The sequence below is a fragment of the Apodemus sylvaticus genome, chromosome 8 (genome assembly GCF_947179515.1).
Source record: "Apodemus sylvaticus chromosome 8, mApoSyl1.1, whole genome shotgun sequence".
Taxonomy (NCBI): Eukaryota; Metazoa; Chordata; class Mammalia; order Rodentia; family Muridae; genus Apodemus; species Apodemus sylvaticus.
Window position 1 is genome coordinate 82,276,716 of NC_067479.1, and position 27,099 is coordinate 82,303,814.

Genomic DNA, 27,099 nt, shown 5'->3' on the forward strand with positions numbered 1-27,099 from the left:
TTTTCCTCAGAAGGCAAATAAGAATTGACTATTTTGAATCTAAATGGGATGCTAACAAAAGAAGCACACAGATTTCTATAATTATAAAATAATATATATACTGTCATTTATCTTCAGATTATGTAGTAATCAATAAGTAATACAATCTTAGTGGTACCAAAGATGAAATTGAGTTTGAATTTGCTACCAGCAGCCATAAATGCAGCTATATTGCCTGCCCAGTGCTAGAAAGAATCAACAAGCTTTGATGAACAGGGTCAACTAATGGGAGATGGTTGCTAAAGTAATATTGCTGCCTGCACTGTAGACCAACTTACTGGGTCAACCTAACATCCTCAAGAAGGCAGAGTTGCAGCTAAGAGTAACAGAATAAATAAAGGGGTTATAAAATGAGGAAAATTCAATATTACATTAATGCTTCAAAAGAGTCTCGGGGCAAGCTACAATGTTTTGTCTTAACTGACTTCCACCAGACGCCTAAGGGGAGAAGCCACAAAATGCTTAGCTCACTCCTGCTTTTGAAACCTGATCTGCCTGAATGGAAGCTTGAGAATGTTAGATGCCTTGCTCTGGGATACATTTTGCTCATGTGATGTGATGCTGGGTTGCTTACTAATGTCTGAATGGGACTCTAATAATAGCCAGTATTGTCTGACTTTTGTTTTTCAGGTTATACATCATATACTGGGTATCAGTATAAATGGTAGGGTGAGGGGAGAGATTATAAGACTGATATTGATGGTCAAGTATATTGAGAAATTTAACTCAAATTCTCCAATGCCTTCTCTACACTGGCTGCCCCATATAAAAAGGATGGGTGGCCCATTGTGTAATAGAGAATGTCACTGGTCTTTATCTCTGGTTCCTGAAAGGCAATCAATATAAATCCTTAGAATTCCCTAAGTAATGGGAATGTTTTATTGTTTGCATTTATTGATGAGCCTCTTCAATCACACTTGAGTTTATGGGAAGACCTGAGGCGACTTGGGGTGAGAGACAATCACTCACCAAAAAGATCAACCAAGTGATTAATAATTAGAAATTCGACCTGGCTTGATCTCTCTCATGTGGGTGAATGGAAACCGAATTCAGTCGCATGGCCAGTGGAAGAACCCTAGTAACACACTTTACAAATGAGAACTCTGAGGCATGTCCTAGCTAGAGCTGGGTGGCTGCAGGAGGGTGATACAGCCAATGTCACATGAGAGCTTGGTGTTTCAGGACCTCCCTAGCCTCAACTCACTTGGTTTGAGTCTTCATAATACGAGTGTGATTGTGAGTATAATATTGTTCTTAATTCTAAAGGACATGAGCCACGCTTTAAAAAAAAAAATCAAACACAAGGAGGTTGTGTCAACCCTTTGAATTTGTGCCCAGTTGGTCTGAAACTGAAAGAGTTAACTCAAGGACTTTAGAGCTTTAGAGGAGTCAGGAGCTGGGCTACATTCTCCAGATCACAAGGGGGATGGGGGGAGGGAGACTGACCTAAGGGTGGGGACACATTCCAAAGGACCGACCATTGGCCACTTACCTCATCCCCTACAGACCAATCTGTTTAGAGGTAACACTGTTCTGCCAATCACATTGTACCTAATGGTGTCTGCCCTGAAGACTGTATAAAAGGTCCGCTGCGCAGACTACAGAGGTCGCTCGCTCTTCATATGCAGAGCGGCCCTAGCATGCTAGTTGTTTGTTTTCTTTTTTATTAAAAATTCCTCATGCATTTTGCATCGATTTTCCGTCTCTGAGTGGTCCACTCAGGCAGGCAGTCCGGTAAGGTAAGACTGGTTGAGTCTTACACAACAAGTGACCTGGAAATGCCATTGGCAGCTGGTGTCTAAAGCCGGCAGTGTTGAAGATTGCCCCTTTAACATGTGGAACCCAATGCCAAGTGAGTCATAATTTAATTGTATTGCAGCATAACAATTAGCATCAAATTATAGTTTAAACAAGAACAGCTTTTTTATTTATGGTCCTGGGATGCTGAACAAATGTATAGATAGCTCTTACTCTTGACAATTTTCAACTAAAAAAATAGGACATTTACTTTTAATGGCACAAAATATGAGTCTTTATTAAGTTCCCCAACTTTTTATGTTTTTATCTTTTACTTTTTTTATTGGATATTTTCTTTATTTACATTTTAATGTTTTCCTCTTTCCAGTTCTCCCCTTCAGAAACCCCTTATCTCATCCCCCCTTCCTCTGCCTCTATGAGGGTGCTCCCCTACCCATCCACCCACCCACTCCTGTCTACCCGCCCTGGCATTCCCCTACACCGGAGCATCAAACATCCTCAGGCCAAAGAGTCTCTTGTCTCACTGATGTCCAACAAGGCTATCCTCTGCCACATATGCAGCCAGAGTCATGAGTCCCTCCATGTGTACACTTTGGTTGGTGGCCCAGTCCCTGGGAGCTCGGTGGGGGGAGGGATCTGGCTGGTTAACACTGCCCAAGTTTTTATTATTTAAGCATACTGTAGCTTCTGACTTTAGAAAGGGTTGCATGAGTTTATCTGGAGTTTCAGATGGGTCAATTTTAACTATCATGACTTTAATCCTACTAACACTGCCTGTCAGTATAACCTATGTGTTGACACAACTGGAACTACTCAGTTTGGCTTGACTTGGACTGAAAGACACCTGCAAGTCAATGTTGAAATTATTTATGATTCATTATTAGTGAAGAGTGCCCTATATATTTCAAGAAAGGGAAAATACGTACTCTGGTAATTTTATTTGCATAACAAATCCTCTTCTGGGTGCAATATGGCAGTAGCATAAACATATTTGAGTGTTTCCACAAGATCAGAGTCTATTGAATAACAACATGTTCTGAAAGGTCAACAGCTGCAATGACAGCCGTTTGTCATATAGCCCCTTGGTAATCTAGCCAGGGCAAATGCAGGTTTTCTTATTCAAATCTCAGTTACTAATATGAACTTTCATATCACATGTCACACAGAAAATACACCTATCTATCTACACATATTTGGCTTTCAAAATAAATACAATTTAAAGAGATTGTAGTGGAATTCAAGGCATTACAAAAGTGTTGAGAAGTCTCTAGATAAGATAAGGAACCAGAATAGGGCCAGGAGCAGCTACTGCTGGGGCTGATGGAGTGAGGGTTTGAAGTCCAAGCTGGAGAGTTCAGATGTGATGTGCAAGCTCAGACAGGGGTCAGAAAGCAGGAGACAGCAGGTTCAGGTCCTGGTCCAGATTGGCAAACAGGAGGATGGACAGGCAGGCCGCATAAACAGTAGGGAACCAAACTGAGCAGAAGCTGCAGGGATAGTGCCCTCTTGTGAAGGTTTAAATGAAACTGGCGGGATATACTCATAGATGTTGATACTTGGTCATCGGGGAGTGGCACTATTTGAAGGATTAGGAAGTATAGCCTTACTGTTAGAGGAAATGTGTCATTGGGGGTGGCCTTTGAGGTTTCAAAAAACCCAAACCAGTCCCAGTGTTTCTTCTCTTCCTGCTGCCTATGGATTTGAATGTAGAACTCTCAGCTACTTCTCCAATACCAAGCCTGCCTGAATGCTGCCAAGCTCCCCACCCTGATGACAATGGGCTATACCTCTAAAACTGTAAATAAGCCCCAGTTAAATGCTTTCCTTTCTAAGAGTGATGTTGTCGTGTGTATCTTTACAGCAACAGGACACTAACAAAGACACTTCTACTTGCCAGTCCTTGAGACACACACCAATAAAAGTATAGGGTAGATCCTTCTCTATTCCCATTAGTAATCCATTTATCAGTCTGTTGTGGATGAGTCATGTTCTAGCTGGTTTTATTTTATATTCTTTATTTGATGCAAAGCAGAGCCTCGTGGCAAGGGACAATTTCAATCGAAGACATACCTCCATCAGATTAGATTGCCTTGTTACAAATGTCTGTGAGGATCTGTCTTGATTGATAATTGATGTGGGTGGACCCAGGTTCTCTGGAGCAATAATACCTCTAGTTTTTATAAACCCCTTTCACTCCAGAGGCAGTTGGGATCTTCTATGAGACTCCAGGTTCTTCCAATCTACCTTCTTATTATAATCTACATATTTCTGTAGCTAAAAAGTTCATTTGTTGAAGTGCATCAATGTACAGTATCAGGAACCATGGCTTTTGTTAGGTGGCTAGATCATAAGGATGACCTTCATTATAAGAGTGGTACCATCAAAAAACCCTTACCATATATACAATTTGCCAAAGCCTGGGTCTTAGACATCTCACCTTCTAGTTCTGTGAAAAATAAAATCATCCTGCTTATACATCACTTCATCTATGATATTTTGTTACAGCAGCCTGGACTCACTAATAAAGTTTCTATCAATTATTTTCTAACTGAAGTTTCCTCTACTGTATGACTTCTGCATATTCTAACAATGATACTTTATAATGATATTCAGTTCAGATTAAAAAGAAGGAATAAAGCTAAGCACAAGTAATTATTTCACCTACTATAAAATTAACTGATATCCTACAGTCTAAATTCATATACTGAATCCTGGTCATCCAGGTGATCATCTCAGAAAGTGGGGTTTGAGCAGCTCTGCTCTCATAAATGAGATTAGAGTCCTTATAAATAATAAGTCCAAAAGAATTTTTCCTAATACTTGGAAAGTTTAAGACAATGAACCTTCATTTAACACCAAATCTATTGGCAACTTCATCTTGGCTCTCTCAACTTCCAGAATGTTAAGAAATAAATTTCTGTTGTTCAAAAGAACTACTCGGCTTACGGAATTTTGCTCTGTCAACCCTTACAAAGGCCCAACATTTGAGTCTGATGGGGAGGGAATGAGCTGGTTAGGCCATACAAGGACAACGGGGAACTGAACGAGGCCTACTAGGATAAAGGCCATTAGGCTCACAACTGCCTGTAACTTCCGCTCCAATGAATTTGATGCCCTCTTCTGTCATACACACACACATACACACACACACACACACACACACACACACCACACACACATACACACACATACATGCACACACACAAACACACATATATATGTACACACATACATATATACACACTTACATACTTACACAAACATATATACATATACACACACATACACACATACATACACTCACACACATGCATACTCACATACATACATACACTCACACATATGCATACTCACATACATACACATATACACATACACATATGTATATATACACATAAACACACATACACAAAACACATTCATTCACACTCACACATACACACTCACATACACATACTCAATCTTTAAAAATTAATAAATAACAATAGGAAAAATCTTCTTAGCAGTTATCAATGGTGAAATAACACATTTAGAAACATAGGCAACAAAGTATGTTATAGCACAAATATACATGTAAGAGGCAAGAAGTCTTTCTCAAAGATGATATATAAATAAGCTTAGACTCAGAGGGGGACAGGCAAAACATTGGTTCTTGAGTTATCCACAGTTCGCTGGCTGTTTATATAAATAGAGTTGGCTTAGAGCACATCTTAATATGCATTTTGTCAGTGGCTATTTTCAAAAGGTCAATATAAACCCTTTTCTCTTTCATCCCAATACTTAAATGTCTGTCTCTTTTGGTTTCTTCCGGATAATTATCAGAATAAGAGATATATTTTTTGAAAATCTAGGATTCAATCTTGATTATTCTTGCTGTCCTTATTTCTTCCTCTGATGACAGTTCCAGGCTAGGTTGGTCTGTGTGTCCACTAAGAGGCAAACCAGCCAAAGAAAGTCCTAGGAACTTCCTATCTATTCTGATTCAACCACCTGGATTATCTCGTACAAGGGATTGTACAATAATCCACTGTTGAAATTATACAGTTAACTTTACCATGTCATTTTCATTTGCTCAGTCATTTCAATGTATGAAATTATAACTGTAAGAAAGGGTCACACTTATTTCATAGAGGGAGAACAGCACCTTAGCCTATAGGTGAGACAACCACAATCCCCAAAGGTGTGCTAGAGGCAGGGACACCAATTGTCTATTAGAATTACTCTTTAAGATATCCTTTAAAGGTTGAAGAGATGGCCCAGTGGTTAAGAGCATCAACTGATCTTCCAAAGGTCCTGAGTTCAATTCCTAACAACTACATGGTGGCTCACAACCATCTGTAATGGTATCTGATGGCCTCTTCCGGTGTGTCTAAAGATAGCAACAATGTATTCACATAAAATAAACAGATAGATAGATAGATAGATAGATAGATAGATAGATAGATAGATATAGATATAGATATAGATATAGATATAAAAGACATTCTCTCAAAGAAAATGATCCTGCTACACTTAGGCCAAACCTGGGTTAGAGATGGTTCCAGGAACCTTAAATTTGACTAATTACTGGCTGTTCTCCTCCACCAGGCAGATTTGACTATTTCCCTTAATCTGGCCCAGGAAAAACCAGATGACTGTGTCAGCTCCTGCATCTCCCATACAAATTGCCAGTCTTATTTATCTCTGATGCTTTCACTTTCCATGGGCCAGACACACCCATTGCCCAATAGTGTGCACGTAAGTAGGACAGTCGAGATTGACATTCCTCACACAGTTCAGCTGGGAACCTGGAGTTGGAAGCTTAGCTCTGTGGCCGAGCACTTGACAGCAAGCACAAGAATGCTGGATCAGTCCCAGCATCCAAAACAAACAAACAAGAAATGAACCGGGAACCCTTTTGCCTGCCAGCTTTCAAGAAGTCAAAATGTAGGTATCAGCCTACATTCCCTGACTGATGCCAACTCCACCTGGGGGACCATCGGCTGAGAGCACTTTCCTTCTGGAAGCACCATGTGAGTCCCAGGCCTGGACTCCTGGTGTGGAAGCCAGCAGTTACCTTGGCTCCTTCCCCTAAATCATGATGACGTATGCCTTGAAGTTTTTAAGGGAATTACACAAGTGGATCTAGTGGCCCTCAAATGACTAAAAGTATCTCAAAAATGGTGACACTTGGCTGCTGGAAGTTTCTCAAAGGCATAGTGTGTGTGTGTGTGCACCTTTGAAACTAGTATTCCTAGTGAGACTGACAGAATGAGGAAGGGAATTCAAGCAGTCAATGAAAACCAGATTGGCACCCTGGCCTTGCCTGGGTGAAAGTGAGCAGAGAGCTTTCATTTTTCTTTTCTGAGCGTCTGTCACAGGGTTAATTCAAAGAGCTCCCACTCAGGTTGGGCATCACTAGCAGTAGATGTCAGCAAAGGAAAAACATGAAATGCAAACACACACACAGACACACACACTTACACACACAAAGACCGAGAGACAGAGACAAATAGACAGAGACACACAGAGACAGAGAAACAGAGACAGACACACACAGAGAGAAACAGAGACAGAAACAGACACACACACACACACACACACACACACACATATACACACACAAAGACCGAGAGACAGAGACAGATAGACAGAGACACAGAGACACACAGAGACAGAGAAACAGAGACAAACACACACAGAGAGAACCAGAGACAGAAACAGACACACACACACACACACACATTTAAATACATGGGGATATAAAGGAGCCCCTAAAGCAACAGGAAGAAAAGCAGAGGTAGAAAGCTGACTGCTTCCAACTCCTCAAGCTGTTTGAAGAACCAACTGACCAAACTAAAGTGACGTGGTAAGCTTAGCTCTCGACAGACAGGAGAAGAGAGCCCACGTCTTTGCACAATTGGGTTTCGTGCCTGCATGCATTCACACTCCTACATTCGGGACCAGACATGTTATTTCATTTCAGATAAGATTTTTTTTCTGGAACTAGAACTGCAGTCATGGATTTGAGAGAAAGGGTCACTTGAGCAAAACTGCACAGCCTTGGCTTTGTTTCTTTCAAATGTAAATAGTCCGTTCTGGCACACGAAGAAGAAATATTTTACAGTCAGAGTGTTTTTTGCATGTTTTGTTTTGCCCAAACAATATTCTGGTTTATTCCCTAATTTATGATGTATTTGCTCCCACACAAGAAGACCAGAGCTACTGAACCAACTGTTAACACTCCCTCTTCCAGCGCTGATGGAGGAGAGAGCATCACAGGGATTCATTGGTGAGCCTGGGACTGAGTCCAGATGCCAAGGGAACAGATACTTATTTGTATTTAATGTTTTTGATCACTGATTCAGGTACCTGAAGCTGAATTTGTTTCCTGAATAAAGCCCATGTAGGACATTCAGAAGGTCTCTAAGGACTTCACCTACCATTTATGTCTTAGGTAAAAATAACAGCTAAAGGAAAAGGTTTTTCATACCTCTGAGCTTTTTACAAACTTTGAGAGACCCATTCCTTCTTTCAAGTCACATATAGAAACAATGTAACGTTTGGCATGGTAGGAAAGTCTATCCCCTTAGTGTCATAATTTACTAACTAGAAAGCCATCTGTTTTCACTGTATTGGATTGAAGAGAATAAACAGCCATTATCATGAAGATCTGAGCTGAAGCAAGACCTAGCCAGGGGCCTGGCATCCATGAAGGACAAGGTAAAAACTGTCCCTCCAAACAAGCTACAGAGCCTTATTACAGATACTAAAGTGTTACGAAAGAAATGCTTGCAATATGTATAATGGTTTAATCAAAGAAGTTTATGTATGCCTATGTATGTATTTGATATTATATATGTAATATATGTATATGTATACTTTTGCAATTCATGATATTAGATTTGGAAAAAGTAAGTAAGTCTAAAAAATATAGTTGGGTCAGGGGATGAGATTTAAATATTGCTTCAAAATTAAACCACCTGATTTGGACATTTATACTGTGTTTATTACATAATCTGAGATAAAGGGAAAGAGATTTGTTAGAAACTCAAACATTTCTGTAAAAAAAAAAATCTATCTATTCACCTGTGGAGTCGTTTGTGTGGATGTGAATACACCACATACAGATACATCCAGTTATATGTAGAAAACGAAGAGAGTATAACAATGTACCACCAGCTGTGGCCAGATGGGGCGGGCACACACAGAGTATAGCAAAGGTGACTGGACGCCTGTATAGGATGCTCCTTACTCGAGTCTTTCAGCCATCCTGTAAATTTCAAATCGTAAAGTTATGAAAATAACATGTGTCTATAGCATTTGCAGCAGGGGTGCTCTGACTGTTTGGTGGTATTAAAGTACAAGAAGAGGTCTCAGGCTTTCAAAACATCTGCTGAAGATCCTGAGATCAAACACTGGATTCAAATCCCAACTCAGTCACTGTTCCTTGTGCACACTGGAGCCTGAGCTTTGGCGTCCCTGTGCTACAGTTCCCCCCTTTAAAAGAAAAAATTGGAGAAAAATACAATTTAAATCACAAGCTTGGAACAGAAGACTAATAAAGTTAATTGATAGATATGAAAAATAATCCAAGTATTTAAGCTTACCTTCGCTTGGTATCAAAAGTAACAAGTTACCGTGTCCAAGGTTGATCCCGAGAGTGCCGGCTCCGCGAGCTTGCTCTCTCGTCTGATCATACAAGCAAAGCACACTTTATGCCTTTCCTGTGTCCTTTCCCTAATCTCACCAGACATCCTTCTGGCCTTGAACTATGAAGTACATCCAGAATCCAGCCCTTTCCCATGCCCTCTGTTAACTACCTCCTTGATCTGAGCCTTCCCTGTCTCCCCAGGCTTAGAGCAATAGCCCTCGGCTTCCACTTCGAATTTTTCCAAGCCTATGTTGTTGCTGTTGTTGTTGTTGGGTGTTGGTTGTTTTATTTTACCTGTTCGAGTAGAGCATGTTGCTCACAAGAATTTCTGTGCACCACAAGTGTGCCTCGCGCCTGCAGAGGTCAGAAGAGGGCACTGGATTCCCTGACACTGGAGTGATGAACAGTTGTGAGCAGCCGTGTGGGTGCTAGGAATCAAACCTCTGCAGAGGTTTGACAGTGCTCTTAACCACATCTCCAGCGCGGCAGCCCCTGCCTGCTTTATCTCAGCCCTGCAAGAGCGATCCTCTCTGCGTCATTTCTCTGCCCCAAATAAGCACCTCACTTCTCATTCAGAGCCGAAGTTGTGACTGTTTCTGAAACACGCACATAACACTTTTGCCTTGAAGTTCTCTTTAAGCAAATATATATGTTACAATATGTCCACAAGATACCCTGTCTCCTTCAGCCCTGCTCCGGGACACCACTTGCACCACCCTGTCTCCTTCGGCCTACACCACTTCCCCTAATATTCTCTGCCTTCTAAAATGCTATTGCAATGTTAGGAGACTTGTTTACTATCAAGCAAGAAAATCCATTGGTTTATTATTATTATTATTACTGTTTTCATTCATGTATCCAAAACACCTACCTACCTAGCACATCATGGGAGCTTAAAATTTTTTAGAACAAAAACACAGATACCTAGCCAAATCAGCTTAAGGTAAGTGTTCATTCTCAAGGAATAGTAAGTGGGGAAACGGGAGAGGAGGAGGAGGAAGCAAGAGTGGGGAGGGGAGAGGGGAAAAAGAAATTTAAAATTTAACAATAAGATTCCTTGTGTTGTTGATTGGAAAAAGCTCCTTAACTCATTTTAATTTAGAAGATATCAGGGTGAACTGATAAAAGTCACACACATACATACGCGCACACACACATAGACACACACACACACACTGTCCACTTTGAAATTCACAGGGGAAGTTGATGTTATAAGCATAACCTCTATAATAACACTTAACTGTACTCGTTCTTGAGGGCCATCATAAAGTACCGTCTGCTTTGTTCTGAGGGCTTCAGCTCCGGGACGAAGGCTTTGGCAAGTCAGTGACTTCTGAGGCCTTTGCCCTGCCTCCTGGATGGCCGTCCTCTCTCTGTCTGCACCCATCCTCCTTCCTCTCTGTGTAATAACAGCAGCTGTGCTGGAGAGAGATCCGACCTAAAGATCTCCTTTTAACGTAACTCTCTCAAACCCTACCTCCAAATGCTGTCACATTCTGAGATACTGGGAGTTAAGTTTTGAAGAAGCACAACCTAGTTCTTAATGCTAAGAAAAACTAAATATATTTGTATCAAGAAGAGGTGAAATTAAGTTAGGACACTCCTTAGTTGAACCTACTAAAACCAGAGCTAATTGTAATAATTAGAGCTTGCAGATAAAATGGATTTTTTTTTTAATGCTGACAAGAGGAAAACAAAACTGTAACAAATAAATATGACTTAAGACTAGGAAGATATCTCAGGAAATAAGAGCCCTTGCTGTGAAAAGAAGAGGTCATGAGTTCAAATCCCCAGGACCCCCATGAAAGACTTAGTATAACCATGCTGCAATAGTGCCAGGGTTGGGGATGGAGATAAGCAGCTCACAGCACTCTCTGGAAGGCCACCCTCGCCAAAATGATAAGCTTCAGTTCCGTGAACCACTCTGACTCAAAAAAACAAAAGTGGATCTCAGTTCACAGTTTCCAACATTCTGTTGCCTCTGTTTGCGTGCACATGGGTGCACATATCTGCACATATGTTAAGTGCATGCCTAAGACACAGAAGGGGGGGAAATTCGACAGCTAGGCTTATAGGTAGATAACCAGAACCCTAGACAGAGGCAGGAGGATTCAGAGTTCAAGGCTAGCCTGGGCTATATAAGAAGGTCCTGTCAGAGAGAGGATGGGGAGAGAGGGAAGACAGAGACTAAAAAGAATTCATTCAGGGTATAATGTGTTATATACCATCTTACACTAAAAGTTTCAAGTTTCTGAATGACAGAGGCAAGTTCTAGCAAGAAGGAAGGAAACATGTGGTAGATAGGGCTCTCTTATGCAGATAAAAACAAGTGGATAATTTGAAAAATATCAAAAGATTTTCTAGACTTTAACGTTTTCATTGAAATATCAAGCATTTTAGGTAATATTTTTTATTGTGTTGGCTTTTTAAATGTCAGTGTAGGCTAGGCATGATAGTGTATACCTTTAACTCCAGCACTGAGGGGCAGAGACAAGCAGACCCCTGGGAAATCAAAGCTGCCTGGCCTATATAGCAAGTTCCACCTTAGCGAGAGCTACACAGTGAGATCTTGTCTCAAAAACAGAAGGTCCTTGGTCCTGCAAGTGTTAACAACTGTGATCTCTAGGGTATCTGTGTATACCTCCATATGTTATAAGAGAAGTCAGCTGGACTAATGTTTGGCAGCCAATCTTTAGAAGGTGAAAGTTGGTGAGAATGAATCAGTTGTAATCAATGACTAACAGTTCTGAAAAGGCGCAGGGTAGATCCATGCCGGGAGTGTGCAGGGAGTCAGGAGTGCTCTACACAGGTTCTGTACTCTGGCCTTGGAATAATCTCTGCCGGAAATGAGCCTGTGAGAATGATCCGGGCTCTGGAAGCTGGTGAAGACTCATGGCAGGCTCCAGCCCCTTCTCTCAAGAGGAAGCTCAGAGAAAGGTCAGCAACAAGCCTCGGGTTCGCCAAGCCTCTGTGGTTGCACATTGCTGTTCCTTCTCTCCATCCCGGACGCTGGCAATTGCCCATCTCTTCCACCCTTTTGAGACATATATACTCAAGCACTGGAAAAAAACTTTCTGCAGACTCATTTCAAAAAGGGCCCCTAGACTTCTTTGTTCTTGTGTTTTGTTTTTGTTTTGTTTTTCAAGAAGACAAGGTTTTTCTGTGTAGACATGACTACCCTGGAACTCACTCTGCATACAGGCTGGCATTGAACTCACAGAGATTTGTCTGCATCTGCCTCCCAAGTGCTGGAATTAAAAGTGTATGCCGCTACTGCCTGGCTCCTGGTCGTCTTTTGTGCAGAAATATGGCCCCAATACAAACTCGAATACGGGAAAGTTAGCTAAAGCAGGGAGGCATAAAATGTAATAGTATTTACAGCTAGAAAATGGAAAGGGTCCAAGATCCCATACATTCAGATGATCATAGAACTAAGAGATGAACCAGGAATGTCTAAGGCCCAGACAATAGGAAAGTACCCAAGAGTTCTGCAGGAAGGGAAAGACAACATCATCCTGGTAAGACTCCCGCCCCTTCCTGTGTCCTAAACACCAAATTGACAAGGTTTATGTCAATTTGACACAAGATAGAGTCCTTTTCGGCAAGGGAACCTCATGAATAAAAATGCCCCCACCAGACTGGCGTGTGGGCATACCTGTGGTGCATTTTCTTGATTGGAAAGGAACCACATCACTGTAGGAGGGCAGTGCTCGCTGTGGGCAGTGCTACCCACGGACTGGTGGTGCTGGTGCTGGTACAAGCTGAGGAAGCAAGCTGTGGAGTAAGCTGTGGAGCCAGCCAGTTAGGGTGTGTCTCCACGGTCTCTGCTGCAGGTCCTCTCACTGAAACAGTAAATTCTCTGTTTACAACTTATCCTCGTGTCTCACAGCTTCATTTGGTTTGTTTGTTTGTTTGTTTGTTTGTTTGTTTGTTTGTTTGTTTTTATCTCCAAGGAGCATCTTCGCAACTTGCACTATAGTAGGTTTATTGGAGAAGATTTTCTGGTGTTTTCTGTATCCGAAAATGTCTTAAATGCCTCGGTGGAAATGCTGTCTTAGTAGCAGTCTGTTTGCTTACTTCCATTAGTGCCCTGTGGGTGAGTATTACTGTAACTGTCACTTTTCTGTAGGTAACAGGAAACAAACAAACAAACAAACAAGCAGGTGTTACCTGTTTCACATCATTCTGTTTGATGGGACTTTTTTGTGGCGATCTTAGGGTTTTCCCACTAGTTCTGATGCATGAGGTAGAGATTCCTTTTTAGTCACTGTGCCTGGCATTTATTGAACTTCTTACATCGGAGAGTTGGTGCTGCTCTTTCAGAAAAAATTCAGCCATTACTTCTTTTTACCTCATCTCATTGTGATTTTTGTTAAGACTGTCTCTGTCTTTAAAATAGTAAATCAGTCTCTTTATTACGCCTAAAATGCTATAGTGTTGTTTTACTTGTAAATATATTTATTGATGCCTACTGCTTACTCATTTATTAAATGTTGTTATCTAACAATAGAAAAGAAATAAAAGAAATAAACCCTTTCCTCTCCAAACTGATTTTGGTCACAGGTTGTATCCCAGCAATGGAAATCCTAAGAAACACCAATAAATCTTCTGACAAGAGTTTCTCTCCTCCACAATCCCCTGCTCCTTATGGCTTTTTCTAACTAATGCTCCTGGAAAGAGGGGGCACCCCCTTTATAGAAAGTGCTGATGGGACAAAGAACCATGAGAATTCATTCTCTCTCTCTCTCTCTCTCTCTCTCTCTCTCTCTCTCTCTCTCTCTCTCATTGTTTGTTTACAGAAACAGTTTCTTACTGGGTCTTCCATGCTGGCCACAATCTCATCTCAATCCCCCTGCCTCAGACTCTTGAGGGCTGTAGTTGCAAATGTGTTCTACCATGTCTAGCACCTGTTCTCTTCTCAGTGGGAGACTTGAGATAGGTTACAGAAATATTGGTCTACAAATATCTTTAAAGGATCTTCCTACATGATTCTGACTTTTGAGTGTACACAAAGGACTTCGCAGTCATGTTTTCTATGTTGCTGCAATGCAGGTGAGAAATCCTATATCCAAGGTGCTGTACAAGTGTAGGCAGATCAACAGTGAGCCATTAACCCATTTTCTGATGGGGCAACAGCATTTCCTGAGGCTAATCCCCAACTGCAGCTGTCAGGTCAGTCACTAACAATCACTGGGAACACAAGTACAAATTATGACTCAATGTTTGCAGAACGGAATGAAATAATATGTTACCAAAGCAGTATATTTTGCAAATGCTGACCCCAGGAAGGTGGTGAAAACCCTATGTTTCTCAGTGAGCAGCTAAGTAAGGTTTTCTGAAAACTCTATGGATACAGACTTGGAATACCTGATGGAGATTGCTCTGACCACTCAACTCATTACCCAGCCAGCCTCTGATATTCAAAGAAAGCTATCAAACAATTGCTATAAGCCCCAAAATTCCTCACTTAGAGTAATTAAAAGCAAGAGAGAAAGAAGACTGAGAGACAAGAGAGACATGGGCAGGAAGCTGAATATCCAACTGTCGGGAATTGCTTTCCTTTAACCTCCATTATCTGTTCAAGACTCTTCCTGGACAAGAGGGTCTAGCCTCCACTCTGGCTGAAACTGCTATGTCCCATGGTGTGACCGTGAGCTCACCCTCGTCCCTCTAACCAGCTCCAAGATTTCCTCTAACCCCTTGCTTTCTTGCGCTGAGACCTAATGCTCTACCATGAACGTCTTCACTTGGTGGTACCTCTTTCCATATGTTCCAACACTTTCTCTAGGAATGATGATTTTGACAGAAAAGTCCCAGGAACATCATGATTCCCACCGCAGTAATTCTCTGGACTCTCAGAGCCTTAGTTCTCCTCACTGATAGTGAAGGAGGCACCTGCCTTTACCAGAAAGAATAAAGTGGCTTTGAAATGACTAAGGCAATGCCCTCCTGCTCTGGCACAATCTTGCTTGGGCAGTTCTCAGCCCCTCTACCCCACTCACCCCAACACTTGTCTTGGTAACATGTCTGAGATTCCCATGGCCTTGACCATGTTGCTAACCAAAATAATTGGCCAGTCATGTCTAAAACAACTATTATGCTCTGGCAGAAACAAGCATTTCAGAGGGTTACTCTGCCCCTCGTCTAACTGGTATATCTTGTGGTTTTGCCTTTAAAAGCTCTGTACCCCTGAGCTTTGGCACCAAGACGACTTTTCGAAAGCTCGAGCCTCCTCTTGGACTGGCCATCCATATAAAGGACTTAAAACTTCTTTAATCAGTTTCATCAACATGGCTGACAGCAATTCCTATGTGGATCATTACATTGGAGGCCCCAGCGATATTCCCCCATGTTCTGTGGGACTCAGCCTCATTCCTATCCTTCCAGGGAGATGTTACAAAGGAGATACACCAGCAAACTTTCAAGGGCCCAATGTTTCTGAGTCCTGAGATGTCTAGAGTGACTGCCATGTTCCCAGCACCAAAACAGAATCCTCCCCACACTCTTAGGACGAACCTATATACTGAATTCAGTTCTGGTACTGGTTGAAGAAGGTGAGCCTCATGGGAACTTTCTGGATAACAAGGTAGAGGGAAGTTGAATCATCTTCTTCTCTTTGCCCTCCTCCTCCTCCTCCTCCTTCTATTCCTCCTCCTTCTCCTCCTTCTCCTCCCCTCCTCTCCTCCTCCTCCTCCCCTCCTCTCCTTCTCCTCCTCCCCTCCTCTCCTCCTCCTTCCCTCCTCTCCTCCTCCTCCCCTCCTCTCCTCCTCCTCCTCCCCTCCTCTCCTCCTTCTCCTCCCCTCCTCTCCTCCTCCTCCTCCCCTCCTCTCCTCCTCCTCCTCCCCTCCTCTCCTCCTTCTCCTCCCCTCCTCTCCTCCTTCCCTCCTCTCCTCTTTCTCCTCCCCTCCTCTCCTCTTCCTCCTCCCCTCCTCTCCTCCTCCTCCTCCCCTCCTCTCCTCCTCCTCCTCCCCTCCTCTCCTCCTCCTCCTCCCCTCCTCTCCTCCTTCTCCTCCCCTCCTCTCCTCCTCCTCCTTCCCTCCTCTCCTCCTCCTCCTCCCCTCCTCTCCTCTTCCTCCTCCCTTCCTCTCCTCCTCCCCTCCTCTCCTCCTCCTCCTCCCCTCCTCTTCTCCTCCTCCTCCCCTCCTCTCCTCCTCCCCTCTTCTCCTCCTCCTCCTCCCCTCTTCTCCTCCTCCTCTTGGCTAAGAGAGATGGATAGTCAAGGCTCTTTTCCTGGTTTAGGAAGAAAAATTTAACGAGAACTTCTCCCCAGCCCTTGGCACTAAGTTGGGATGCCAGTAATGGGGAACTTTTTATTCTGGTTTTATGTCTCATTAGAGATTCTATTTGGCTTGAATGAATAACCAGCCATTTATTCATGTGTGAGTGATTGAATGTTGTCAGGCAAGTTTGACTCACAGAGTTGTTTAATTAATTTATTGGTTTTGCTCTTAGTGTTTCTGTTTTGTCTTGTCTCTCCCTGTCCCCAGTAGGGAGTTGTCTCATCTCTCCAACCCCTCACCACCCACCAAAAGCTGACTCTTGAGTGAAATTCTGCTTGATTTTCCAGATTCTGCCAGTAGGTGGCAACCTCTGCTGTATTTTAGCTTTTTTTTTTTTTTTTTTTTTTTTCTTTTCTTTTTTTTTTTTTGTTTGTTTGCAAAGACTGCTTTCCTTTCCAGAACAGGAAATCTCCAGTCCTGGAGCTACACATCCCTGGCCCAGAGCTCCATAGTAGGGGGGCCTTGGACTAACACCAGTCTGGGCCCACTTCACCTAGCAAGGGCTGTCCCAGACTCATCCTGGATGCAACAACTCCTGCTCCTTCCTGGCAGGAAAAGGACCTGCCAAAGCTAGAGAGCATGGAAGGGGATGGTGGAGGGGGGTTGCTCTCAGCTCTGCACAGAGCTAGGCTGCAGTGGTCCTGCTGGGCACTGGAAGGAAGAGGCAGGCAGTTAGAGGCTGCTTCACCAGCAAGAGTCCAATGCTGCTGGGCTCCCCGTCACAGGCCTCCTGCTGCCTTCAGAATTCAGGCCCCTCTACTGGACTCCCTTTCCCCTGTCTACAATCCATCTTACCCATCCCCACTTCTCCTACCTCTTCCAGATTCATCCTGTGTAACCTCAGACCCATCCATTCAACTCAACCCTATCCTATCCACCTTCTCACCCTACCTGTGTCCCTGCTTTGCCCACTTCCCCTCCTGGATTTCTACCCCTTGTTTCCTCTTCTGTGGCTATTACGATGCCCCTGATGAAGATAACCAGTGTCCCCAATTGTTGCAAATTTGTACATTTTGCTCAATATCCTCCCACCAGACCACGAGGTCTATACAGTCCTGAACCTTACAGATAATTACTTCTCTAGTCCCCTGGTGCCAGTTAGCCCACATTTATCTTTGAATGGACTGACCTAATATGCAATGAAATGAGCTAGCCAACCTAGACACAACTACCCCAATGATTCACGAATTCCCCTATACTCTTTGGGGACGGATTACAAAAAGATGTAACAAGATTCCAAGTGTCACACCCCATTTCAACTGTGCTCCAGTATGTAGATGATACTCTATTGGCAGCAGCCAATACTGCCACCTGTTTGAAAGTCACAAAGGACTTGTTCCAACTGCTCTAGATGTTTTATCTCTGAGAAAAGATTCAGCTCTGCCAAGAGAGTGGGCCTGTCTGGAATACAAGCCCACTCAAGGTAGCAGAACTCAGTGCTGCCAGGAAGGAAGTCATGCTCTAGACTCTCAGTCTCCAAAGCAAGAAGCAGGTACAAGACTCCAGGGACAATGGGGATATTGCAGGTTCTGGATTCCTGGATTTGCAGAAAAAAAGCCCAGGCCTTGTATTCTGTCACTCTGGAGAGACCAGCCTTTGAAATAGAGGAACACGCTTTCTGAGAACTAACACAGACTCTAACCCAAGTCCCAGATTTAGTTACCAGATGTCCCTAAACAACTCCATTTTTCACCCATGAGACTCAGAGCATTGCAAAAGGTATTTTATCTCATACCTAGCCAAGACCTGTAATATATCTGGACACAGTGGCTGCCATTTCATCATCCTGTTCGGGTGCCATAGCCACAACCACTATATAAGTAAGGAAAGCTGACAAGCTCACTCCTGCCAGAACCTGGCTTTCAAAGCTCCCACACTATGGAAGTCCTCCTAAGAGTGACAAATGGCCAGTGTTTTAGTCAGTGTTCTATTGCTATGAAGAGACACCATGACCATAGCAACTCTTATAAAAGGAAGCACTTAATTGGCCTTGCTTATAGAAAGATCAGACTAACTGTTAGGAGGGTTAGTCTACTATCATCATGGAAGGAACATGGTGGCAAAGGCAGGCATAGCACTAGAACAGTAGCTGGGAACTATATCCTAAAAACACAGGCAGGCAGGCAGAGAGAGAGACACTGGTCCTAATGTGGGCTTTTAAAACTTCAAAGCCCACACCTCCTCCAACAAGACCACACATCCTCCAACAAGGCCACACCTCCTGCAAGACCACATCTCCTCCAACAAGGCCACACCTCCTCCAACAAAGTCACACCTCCTAATCTTGATTAAATAGTCTAATTCTAACAAATGACTAAGCATTCAAATGTTTGAACCTTTGGGGGTCATATACTCTCATTCAAACCACCACAGTTGGTAGATGTCAAATGCTCACATCACTCAGTATCAGTCTGTTGCTTGGTTGGTCCTATTTCATTTTGTTTCTGTATAGGGTCTCAACCCTGGGCCATTGATGCCTGGTGTCAACCCTAAGGACTTCATGACTGTGAGGACTTACTAGACATATCTCATGTCAGTTGGCCAGACCTCCAGGAGACTCCCATACCTAAAGCATACTGACTACTGATTTAAAGGGAAGGCTGTTAAAAGGTACCCTATCATTGAGGAGATTACTAACCCATTTCTTTTAAAGTGTCTCCAGTCTCTCCTACAGGCCCAGGCTGTAGTCCATTCTAGGTTCAAGATGCCCTTCTGTATCCCTCCTTGGTGCCTCATCATTCATTCTGACTCAGAGGCCAAGTGTACATTAAGAAGTTCCATGAAGGGGGACTGGAGAGATGGCTCAGTAGTTAAGGGCACTGGCTGCTCTTCCAGAGGTCCTGAGTTCAATTCCCAGCAATCACATGGTGGCCCACAAACATCTGAAGTGAGATTCAATGCCCTCTGCTGGTGTCTGAAGAGAGTGACAGTGTACTCTCATACATAAAATATATAAATAAATCTTGAAAAAAAAAAGTTCCAGAAAAATGGACTGACACCTGCCTTGGAAGACTTCATGCTGTCATCCTGATACCACCAGCTGCAATCAAGGTAGATGGATATCCGCCTGGATTCACCACTCCCTTGCCAAGCCTGTTCCAGACCAGGACCAGAAATGAACCATCTCACCTGGACCAGATCCATTCAGGCTAAGATGCTTTCACAATAGGACTGCTGTTTGATTATATACCACCCCCTTTCCTGCCTCTTGTAATACTTGTCTCACAGTTACTCTAACTCAGAAACTTATTTCACTTCCACAGGATCTTAGTTTGCCTGTACCACGGGTCTCACATGCCCTGTGGCCTTGGAACGTCTGTGTAGTAATACAGTCTTATGTGTGGTTGTTTGTGCACTCCGCCAAGTGAATGCTCATTCAGGACCACCTCTTATTCCTCTTTGTGCTGCCCTGGCTGTCCTGGAGAACTGTCCCTCCCTACAAAGTAATTTGCCCTTAAATTTCATCAAACAAAGAATTGCCTCCATTTGGGTAATGACTCTCAGGACCCAGTATTTACTTATCCCTTAGCCAAGATCCAAGATTTGAAAGTATCTAAAGAAATGAGAGAGTGGAATGACTGTTACGCCACCCTGTTCTGCCTCCTTTGGTGTTTGCTTAGATCTTGGCCTTCTACCTTCCTCTCCACAACATTTATGTCTGCCCTGGCAACACATTTGAGATTTCTGTGGCCTTGACTATGCCCCAGATGTGTCATGTCTGAAATACCTTTATGCTCTGCCAGGAATGAATATTACAAGGTTACTTTGACCCTCATCTAACTGGTGTATTTGTGTGGGTTTTGCCTTTAAAAACTCTGTATCACTGAGCTTATGCACCAAAAAGCTTTTCAATGTATCAAGCCCCTTTTTGGTCTAATGGCCAATAGAAAGGATTTAAAACTTTTAATTGGCTTAATCAGGGTTGGTGTAAGTAACTGTCTCATGGTGATCATTACTGCTTTTATGAAAATAAATCAGAAAGTGTCCAACAGGACAGAAAAGACTTATTGGATTAGGTTACAATTACCAAGATGCATCCATTATAATCACTGGAGTTATTGATAATTCTCCTTCCATTGGGGGTGCCTCTGATAATTCTCATTGATGTATGGGACCCCCTCTTATTTATTTTGCCTCTTAATTATTTATCCCTCTTATATGATTTATCATCTCTGATTGAGTTCAATCTATTCTAATTCTCTAGAAATATCTAACAATGTGGCTGACTAGACTCAGGGAGCGCCAAGGTGACCTGAAGCCTGCCTGTTCCTCCTTGTCCTTTACTCACTGTCTAACTGCACCCCTGACAGCAGCCACAGATAAGGACCAAGCTGTTAGAGAACAGGGAATAGGGAATCCTGGTGAGCGGTATGCACCTTTTCCTGTGAATGTTAACAAAGAAGATTTCTCCCTCCCTTTTCCTTATAAGGCTAGAAGGATCCTGTTCCTTAAGCAGATCTCATAAAGGAGTCATGAGGCAGGAAGTCAGGGGACATTACCAAACTTTCATTATGTTCTCCTTCCTTATTTTGTATTAAGTGAGACAAACTGTCCATCTTCTCATCTGATCAGAAAGTATATTAACTATGCCCCACTGGTTGTATTTCTGGATCTTTAAAAATCATTATCTACTGCAAAGCCCCAAATAGCCACAGTTCTTAATGGATGACTACCAGTCCTACTCATAACCTGCCTCTCATGCTATTCAACCAGTTAAGGAAATGTCAAGAGAAAATAGACCCACTGCACATGTCCTGAAATTTTAAATCAGTAGTACTTGTTTAATTGGGCCTGGAAAGACAGCCCAGTAGTTAGGAGCATTTGCCTGGGCTTGGGTCCCAGCACCCACATGGTGCCTCGAAGACTGTAAATCCAGTTCCAGGGGACCCTACACCTTCTCTGGTCTCTTCAGGCACTATACATACCCATAGTATACAGGCATGTGTGCAGACAAACATTCATATGCATAAAATAAAAATAAATGCATCTTTAAACTATTTTAAAATGAATAAAACTAGAAATTAAATAAGATAACTATAAATTTTTAAATTATGACTAATAGAAAATATGAAAACAAACTGGTGGGAATCTCGCACAACTTTGGAACATAAATTAATGATGTGCATTTGTGTGTAAATATTTGCATATAGGTCTAATGTGTGTCTTTGGACTTCCTGAGGCCCTGAAAATCCCAAAGTGAGTTCTAGGGAAAGAAAAAGAGAACTTAATTTTATAGTTGCCAAGTATAGCAAAGGCTTAAAACATTTAGTGAAGAGGACGTCTGGCCAGCAGCTCTCTACGCCGAGGGCCATTTTAAACAGTGAAATCACCAACAAGCAGAAACGCACGGAAACACGGACCCTCTTAAACAGACTAAAAGAACAACTAATGTGGGATGAGAGTTGGAAAAGGGCAGCTCAACATGTCTGCGTTCTCCCTGCCTATGGCATGACTCCAATGGCCATGATTCTGATTCCTCGCCTGTCAGGGAGTAACCAGCGAACCACTGTGTGTGCTGAGCTGGAGCCTACAGGTAAGTTTTATACAGTATCTGATTTCTCAAATTCATGCATGGTGAAAAGCAGTTCTGCAGACAGATGAATATTATTTTCTAAGAGTGAACCTCATGATGTGTGAATTGGGGTATTTTTTTTAATCTCAAAATAGCAAAGCTACTGTTTGTTTTAACTTAAAAAAAATGAGACTGGTGTTTCAGTGGATATTTCTGCACTCAATATACACTAGGCTTTGTTGTTGTTGTTGTTGTTTTCCAAAGAACCATGTTCCATGGAGTATGTTGTATTGGTAACCTTTGTATTGCTGTGATAAAACACCATGAGCAAGGCAATTTGCAGAAGGAAAGGTTTATTTTGGGCTTAGGGTTCCAGAGAGATATGTGTCCATCATCACCAGGCAGGAGGCGCAGCAAGCACCAGGTGCAGGTGCTGTGGCGGGAACAGCTAATAACTCACGCCTCAAACTGTAAGTAGGAAAGGAGGCCTGGGAGAGTATGGGAGGAGAAGCAGGACCCAAAATGCTCAGAATCCTTCTGGCACTCTACCAACATGGTCACACCTCCTAAGCTTCTCCAAACAGTCACCAAGTAGGGACCAAGTATTTAAATACCAGAGACAATGAGGGACACCTGCTGTTTCCTCAAAAAAGAATACCTAAAGAGAAACAGAACTCCTTCTCTGCTAGCGGCCTCCTAGGGAAGAGCTGGGAGAAAGGGAGGGAGTTTCAGTGCTGTCCAAAAACCCCAGAGAGAAAGGAGCTTCTTTCTGTCTCTTCTGCAACAGAGTTTCAATTTCTAAAACAAGAAATGAAACTGCAGTCACAAAACACCCACCCAGCCTCAGCTGTCAAGGCCCCGGGCTCTCTCGCACCCTGCATGGCATTTCCTGGAGAAGTTTCCATTCTTTGAGATTCTAAGAACACTCTTAAAGGAGAACTGAAGACATGTTTCTCAAGCTCCTTTTTAAATCTATTTTTTTAATATTATAATTACATTTTTTCCCCTTTCCCTTTTCTCCCTCCAATTTACCCTATGAAATCCTACCCCCTTGCTCTCTTTCAAACTCATGGACTTGTGCGTGTGCATGCGTGTGTATGTGTGTGTGTGTGTGTGTGTGTGTGTGTGTTCCTATCTGCTCAGTCAGTATAATGTTATTTGTATGAATATGTTTCAGGGCTGACCATATGGTATTAGATAATCACTTGGGCTCTTTGTAATGTTCCCAGTTCCTAATGATGAGAAAATAGATTTAAGGATATATATATATTTCTTTAAAAGTTTAAATGTATCTGTATGGGCATTTTGCTTCCACAGAGGGTGTGCATCACATGAGTTTCTGGGGTCTTCAGAAGCTAGAAGTGGGTGTCTGACCTCCTAGAACTGGAGTAACTGATGGTTGTAAGCTGACATTTAGATACTGGGAATTGAACCCAGGTCCTCTGGATATGTAATAAGAGATCTTAACTGCTGAGCCATCTTTCCAGCACCAACAAAATAGTTTTTTGTCTATTTGTTTGTTTGTTTTTAGAGACCTTTCTGGGATCGTTTGAGAAAACAATGGGTGAGTGTAATTAGATTTCCAACTGAAATGAACTTAAAGATGAAGATGGTTGTGAACCCTCATTGATTCCTGAGGGTAGAAGGCCATCTTGATTTTTTTTCCCAGAACGTATACTCACCATCCATTTCATGAGAGTAAAATGTGAATCTCAAGTGATGGAATTGCTCAGTGTTACAAGAATCTCTAGGACAAACACCCCTTTGTGGACAGTACAGCTGGGTTTGTTATCTGATTATTGTTCTCAGCTGGCTGTGAAGCCTGTGTAAAATATCAGAAAAATCATCACAGATCCAAAGGCCTCTTGCAACTGATACTTTTTCGTACATAAATTAAACTTTTTAAAATCACTTATACACTATTGATTGTTTCCTTGTTCGTGGTCATGATAGAAGATAAATATCAGCTGGGGTCTGTTTCAGATCATTACATCCCAGATCAAGTTACAGTGCCCAGCTAAGTCCTGTGACAGTTCTCGGCTGAATCAACAAATCCCTAGACATTGATAATGAGGGTGATGTTCAATGGAGACCTTTGGGTCATGTAATGTTTCAATAAGAAGAAGAAAGGCACTTTTATTATCTGCCCACAAACACTCATTTTCTCTACCATCCAAGAGCCCAAGTGCCAAGGGAGTATTCCTAGATGATCTGAGTGCTTCTACATGAGAGCAGCAGAAAGCTCTGATTCTCACGCTAACCTGCAGCAGACACACGAGGGCTTATTACAGTCAAGGTGCTAATGGCATCCTTACTAATGGAGGGACAGAATGAGACATTTCCATATTTCTAACTGGTGCCCACAGTACATGAGCCACAGCCATGAAGTTAGGGCCCTACTTTGAAAACCAGGGAAATAGAGAATCTTGAACTTATACTTAGAGCTGATGAAAGGCTGTCAGAGTAGAATGTCAGAGTAGAATGTGACCATATAGGAGACCGTGGGTAAAAAGAAAGTCCGTGTTCCTGCAGCGTGCTCTGGTTTCTGTAGTTCCAGCTTCCCTGGGGAGGTTGGGAGGTGTTCTTTCAAGCTCCCTAAGTCATTAAGTGTGTCTGATGATGGGACATTAGAAATACCAGAAATCTTTTTCCTCTTGAAGCTTGTTTGACTGCTGCCTGGCGTGAGAAGGGTACTTACAGTTGGGTACTTTCAGGACTTGTATAGTAAGTACTTTGTGCCCCATCTTTGTCAAGAATGACCTCCCACCCCGCTTCTGGGTTAATCTTAGAAGCGTGGTCTCTGACATTCCATGAGTATCTATGGCACACAAACTGCCACAGCAGGGGCCATGGGAAATGCAGATGTGTCTAAATGAGCTTAACTGACTGTGTCTCCCAGCAGAAGGTGGCAAGTGGTACTTCGGGGACCTAAGTTCCCTGAGAGGCCAGGCAAGGAGAGAAGTGCAGGAAGGGATCCTGGAGAGTTTTGTGGTCTGGACTTTTCCCCCTCCAGGGCTCACACTTGATTGCTTGCTGGTTAATGGTTTTCATGGTGCTATGAAGATCCAGGTTTGATTCTCAGCACACCCAGGGTGGCTCACAACCAGCTGTAACTCTAGTTCCAGGGGATCCAATGCCCTCTTCTGACCTCCCAGGACACCAGCTTGTACAGGCTGCACAGATGAACACGCAGGCCCACTATGCCTATACATAAGCAAAATAAGGTTTTTAAAAGGTTCATATGCCATATTATTTTAAAGAAAATTTTAAATGTGGTCTCCATGAACAATAATAGTCTAGCTTTTAATCTTACTCAACTATTGGAAGTATATTTCATTCTAACATCATAGTGAAACAAAAAAGATTACACTGTGATTGTAGTGTAGTGTAATAGTCTAGCTTTTAATCTTATACAACTATTGGAAATATATTTCATTCTAACATCATAGTGAAACAAAAAAGACTACTACATTTCTAATAAAGAAAATGATCATTCAATTTGCTTTAAATTCCAAACTCTAAGATGCCACATCAATACATTCTTTTTTTTATTATCATTTAAAGAGTTGTTTGAAACATTTACAATCACACCTCTTATCTACTGCTAGTGATGAGGCCTACATATCTGCTCTGAGCTACAAAAACATGTTTTAATTATTTATAAAGGATAGGCTGACTCAATGGAACTGAGACCACAGTAACATTGGGAGAAGGCTGGAGGTTGGTGTAGTGTCGTAGAAAGCATGACTTGGTTTTGGTATTAACTAGTCACAAAGGCTTTGAGTCCTTGGGTCAGAGTATCTCCTCCCCAAATTGGAGCTTGCTATGTATTCCACATACAATCACTGTGCTGCCCGACACTGTGTCTTGAAATTTAAATTCCATCGTAAAATTAAAAGGATAAAAACCTCAATCTAACTGCAGAGTTTGGAGGTGAGGCTTTTGGGAAATGACTAGATGAGGGCAGCAGGGAAGTGCCCTGGCCCCGCCCCCATCACTACTGCACTTTTCTCAGAAGAGATTGAAAAAACAGTTCTAATGTGTCTGAAGACAGCAACAGTGTACTTACATACATAAAATAAATAAATCTTAAAATAATAATTGGTAAATCAGCCTTTCCCTCTGCCACGGAACTGGGGCGGAACACTGGGCTGTGAGTAGCCAAGGCAATAGTTCTGCCACTGAGTTATGTGCCCAGGGATCAGCCTTTTAACAACACTAAGAAGCCACATTTATACTGACTCGACAAACTGAAGAAACATCAGATTCCCCCTCCTTTGTGGGCAGTCCAAGAAATGTGAATATTCTTTGTACAAGACACCAGCTGGTATCAAACATGGGTTCGAGAACCATTTGAAGAAGATCTGGAGCAGTGACTCAGCAGTTAACAGCACTGGCTGCTTGTCCAGAGGGCCTGGGTTCAATTCCCAGCACCTACATAGTGGCTCACAACCAACTATAACTTCAATCGCAGGGGAACCAACACCCTCTTCTGGCTCTTCCTCATGCACCAGGCACATACTTGGTGCAGAAACATACATGAAGACAAAACACCCATACACATTAAATTAATTCATTAATTAGAAAGCATTTATGTGTGCCAGTCCCACTTGCCTAGACTACATTGCAGAAAAAGTCTGGCAGGGGCGCTTTCAACAAATCTGTGCATCATCATGGTCTTACAGATTCCTCCTCCCCTGTCCCTTACACTTCTCTATGTGAACAGCTTCCTTTCTCTTGTGTTATCTTGTAGAGTATGTATCTTGAAGTATTATTTAAAAAAATAATTCAGGGCTGGAGAGATGGCTCAGCAGGTAAGAGCACTGACTGCTCTTCCAGAGGTCCTGAGTTCAATTTCCAGCAACCACAGGGTGGCT